General features: G+C 34.4%; 1 long non-coding RNA gene across 1 annotated transcript; it reads left to right on the forward strand.

Annotated features, from left to right (window-relative positions):
- The first annotated feature begins 1,700 nt into the window (after positions 1 to 1,700).
- On the forward strand, positions 1,701 to 4,752 carry LOC113320689. The gene is made up of 5 exons (XR_003346241.1): positions 1,701 to 2,166; positions 2,317 to 2,482; positions 3,103 to 3,183; positions 3,936 to 4,131; positions 4,610 to 4,752. It is a non-coding gene; the product is annotated as an uncharacterized LOC113320689 (long non-coding RNA).
- The last annotated feature ends 279 nt before the right edge of the window (positions 4,753 to 5,031 follow it).

Below are 5,031 nucleotides of genomic sequence, written 5' to 3' on the forward strand. Positions count from 1 at the left end.
ACTAAAAGACTTCGCTTTTAGGGTTCATAAATTTAGATCCGACTATCTTTTACCTTGATAGTTCGTGTATCTTGATCTTGCTTTTTTATCATCGAGGTTTTCGTAATCTCTTGAGGAAAGATAGGTAGTAATCGCAAAGTTCTCTTCGTAACAAACTTTGTGACTCCTCAAGATATATATATGAAAATTATCCTTAATTGATAAGTTGAAGATTGTTCTTGAGAGGTTGTAAAGAATCCAGGATTCTTATCTAAGTGAGTGTAAGTGTTGCGGATTTGTAAGGTTTGTTAGCTTTGTCTATTGAAAACAGATTTCCGAGCCTTGATCTTTAATCTAAATGGAAATCAAATATGCTTATCTATTAGAGGCAGCTTGGTATCAAAAGTCTTCATTTAGGTTGAAGCAACTCTTAGGAAAAAAGGACGTCATCTAAGAGAATCAATTGCGTAGAGCCTTGCAAGGTTCAAGATACGTAAGGAGCGCAACTATAAATGAATCTTCTGGAGGGTGAATTCGGCCTCAACTACATTCTAATACGAAGTCTTATAGTCGGCTAGTGGATGTAGCGGCTTAATACAGTTTGGTGTTCAAATCTGGACGAGGTCCCGGGGTTTTTCTCCTGTTGCGATTTCCTTGTTAACACAAGTAGTTCAATCTTAGTAGATACATCCATATAATTGTGATCGATTTGAGACTTGTTTATTATAGAATTCGTATCTTGAAAGATAGATAACAAGTTTATTACTTTGGAGAATTCCGATTTGGATACGACTGGATTGATCTTGGATATTGATTTTTGAGATCGTCCAAGTACTCCTTAGTCTATTCGTACTAATTGAGAAGAGCTAGAGATATAAACTCAACATACATATTGCCAACAATCATTAAGTTGGTCTGCTTGAAATTGTATTAGGTTTTGTCCGTACAGGTTGTTGAACCAAAAAGTTGGCGGTGTACATAATGCCCCCTCCTTTTCATCGAGTCATAAATGGATAAAAATACCTTCTTTTTTTTGTAAATATCAAACACAGTTTTTTCCATAGAGTCTTATAAAGTTAAGAAAAAAAAATTGGGAATGTTATATATGCCCTCAGTTTTGATGGGGCTTTTATAAGTACCCTTATGAACCTTTACAAATACCCCCGGTGGTATAATCGAAAATTTTAGTAACTACATAATTCCCGGAATTCCTTTTTTAACCTTTATCGGTACGATCGAAGGGAGTCCCTTCTATACTATCAATATGGGGCCTAAAAATGCATTGTTGCAACATTTTTTTCATTTTTAATCGATTCAATTGAATGGGAATTGATCATTTTTTCTCGAAATTGAGTCAACAATCGGAGAGTTATCGTCCCCAACTACGGTTAGGAGCGATGAAAACGAATGGAAGCCGACCCAATTGACGGCTAATGCGGCATGATAATGGTCAAAAAACCGTCACCTAAAATATTTAATTTTAATCTTGATCGTTGATTGCCAACAAAATTCAGCCATCAGATGTAAAACTGTTACAGAAATGTTACAATTGATACAATATAAGTGTTACACAAATATAACTTTAATATATGTTATAAAATCACTGTTACAGATATTGTTGCAAAAACTGTTATAAATTGCGTTACAAAAATCAAGTCCCCTGCTTTGGTCGTCCCAGCACTGCTGAAGCAGTCGTCTAGTATCATATTTTCGTTGTTCTTTTATCCCTAGACACAGAGAGAAATCTCCATCGCTCACACCACCCAGTCTCCAACTCCATCTCCATCGCCTCCACCACAACCAGCACCTCCACCTCCGCTGCACTCTTCAATTCGAAACATGTTAGTCGACCTGTATTCATTTTGGAGCGAGTTTTCGTTGGAATAATTGAGAAAGGAATGAATTTTAACTAGAGACTAGACTAGCCGAAGAATCAATTTAGAGTCTGAGATCGAGAAAAATTCATTATTATCAGTAGTTCATCATGAAGGTTAAGGAGAGATCTCATCTAACGAATCAATTTCTGGTAATTCAATTATTATTTTTAGATTCGATCTACAAATTTAGACCTAAATTCATAAAATCAAGATCAGAACTGGAAAATGAATGAGACGGATATCCGTAAAATTAATGATATGGTTTGGAGATTGATTTGAATACCAAATGAAATGAATATCAAATAAAAAGGTAAACAATCGATTAAATATTTTAAATTTGTTTTACATTTTTTTAATGATTTTGATTCCATAAATCTAAGCAAAATCAGTTTTGTGTGATTGTGTTTCAAGTGTTTACCGGTAACGGTTTAGTTAATTTTTTGTTTTATTGGTGTTGCAGTGAAGGCAGTAGTGGTGGTTGTTGTGCTTGTTCTGGTGGTGGTGGTGGATATTTGTTTTGCAGTGGAGGTGATGGTGTGGATTCGTAGTAGTCATAGAAGTGGTAGCTGATAGTGGAGTAGTTAAGGATTCCCACTTGATAATAGGCATAGACTGATATAAGTAAGGTAGAATAAAAACTTCGATAATTCTTTCCACAGTTTTGTATATTTTTTTATTGAAAGTTAAGAGCCTGTTTGGTATAGTTTTCAAAAACAGTTTTCTGTTTCAAAAACAGAGAAAACAGAAAACATGAGAAAACGCGTTTGGTAGGGACATTTTCAAAAAATGTTTTCTATTTGTTTTCTATTTTTGAAAACAAAAAAATGAAAACAACAAATTATTGTTTCCTGTGTTTTCTCTTTTTCTTTTCTTAGTTCTTTTTTTCTTTTCAGAACAAAGTAAGAGATCGGGGGATGACTGCAAGTGAGTCATGGCTAATATCACTATCTCTTAGACGAATCTTTACATTTGATCCGATTTAGTTGATTTTCCTTGTTTTCAAAAATAATTTACCAACAATTTTTAGAAAATAAAAACAAGGAAAAAAGGGTATGTTTTTAAAACAGTGAAAAACTATTTTTGAAAAATGTTTTTGAAAACTGTACCAAACATGCTCTAAGCTTTTGTAAGTACTGACATAAGTAGATAGGTATGCAAGTGATAATACTATCAGAAAAATCATGTTGATAATGATACAATTTCATTTCTAATGTTTTGCTAAACCCGTTGTGCTAATATGTTATAGATGAAAAATGCTTCCACATCTTTTTTTTGAGCGACGGTCGGTCTTCACACAGCAGGAGATATTGGTTTTCATCTGCACAAGGTACAGTTTTATAGATTTCATTTTTGCCGGAGTTGATTGCCCTTGCGGATCCATTTTGTAGCCTTTATGAAATTTTTTTTATAGTTTGAACAAACTATCTATACTATATAATATATATGTTGAACATTTGGTGATGGAGGAGGTGCTGAAGGTTATGAGTGTGTGGAAAAGCATCTTGTTTCCAAACAAAAAAATGATCTTTACTAGTATAGGTATATTATTGGATACATCATAGTCACATCACATGTTGTCGCTGATAAATGGGTGAATAGTTAAAATTCGGATCATATCGAACTTCATGTTGCTCAAAATACAAAAAGAAATCTTGCTTTTGCATATTTAGTTATTCTCTGACTGGGTACTTTCCTAAATGATAAACCTAGAATTTTTGATGTTCATTTTGGCAGTTGTATGAACCTAGAATTATTCTCTGACTGGGTGCTTTCCTAATTGTAATTGTTCATTTGACAAACACATTCTTGATTTGTATATATTGTGGTAGGATGTTTGTTAGCGGCCACAGGATGTGTCACTCATTTAATATAAGTGACCATACTAACTTCAGCCACTCTTACACATTCACAAATGCCAGGAACTAGGAATGCTGACATAGTTGTAGAATAGTTGTAGAACTGGTATGTGTAATGAAATGCACGCAAAAATCTTACAGAACTGGTATCTGTATCTGTAATGATAATTTCGTTTTTTATGCATGCAACATACTCAATACTGCATTTCTTTTGTCTTGACAGGTGTATATAGCTGCATTGATGTTCCCCTCTAGTCACTGTGGTGTGAACTGATTCAGAAGTCGCTGGTTGGGGAATTATTGATTCCCTGACACCACAATGAAGTGCTCAAACACTATTCCCAAGAGCATCATGGAGCTGAGAAGGATGGCTATTGGCTAACCAGTTTATATTTGGATTCTCTTCCATATTCTTTCAGGTATTCTCTATCTTGATGCATTTTTTGATCCTTGAGTCTATCTGGACAAGAACATACATACATATATCCATTTTGTCCTGGGACTAACAGTAGTTACCTTTATCTAGTTTCCTCAATTTCGTTCGTGGACTTTAGATTTTGGGGACAACTTGATAAAGTTGCTTTCACTTTTGGAGGAAACTTGAGCTAGTTGATTCCAGATTTGAAGGCAATTCGAGCTAGTTTATTTCAGTTCGGAGGCAACTTGGTTATGTTTTTGGGTCCATTCATGCATCTAAAATTATCTTAAACATATATCTTAAAGTAGTTGCCACGAATCTGTGGTGCAATCGTAAAACAGGGTTGTGTTGAGTTGCTGTTATAGCCAGCTGAATTAGCGGAGATTAGGTTGTGTTGAGTTGTTGTTATTTCCAGTTGAACTGGTGGATATTAGGTGAATGTACATAGTTTTTGAGCTTCCAATTTTCTTTGTTTGCAGCAATGATGGAGGTAGTGGATGTCACAATGGAGGTGGTTTGTTAAGCTAATCACAAATCATGAGTGGTTATACTAATCACACGTATTGGTCGTTCACAAGATATGCAATGAATAACAATACTAATAAGCCTGGCGATTTCCTTTTCGATTAACAAAACAAGTTCATGAATTTACTTCCTTAAAACACATGTAAAACATTGTTTCCTAGGATGAAATCCTCACCTCATACCCATACATAACCACAATAACATTTAAAAGATTATGTCGATATTTTATCTACAAAGAAGCAATAAACATCGTATTGTATTCCTTAATACTATGTCTAACTAGAGTATTCATGCTTCGCAGTTTTGTTTTCAATATGCACGACTTGAAAGATACGTTAGGGAATGAAACAGTTCAAGTCAAATATCACTAACCTCA

The sequence above is a fragment of the Papaver somniferum genome, chromosome 11, assembly GCF_003573695.1.
Source record: "Papaver somniferum cultivar HN1 chromosome 11, ASM357369v1, whole genome shotgun sequence".
Lineage (NCBI taxonomy): Eukaryota > Viridiplantae > Streptophyta > Magnoliopsida > Ranunculales > Papaveraceae > Papaver > Papaver somniferum.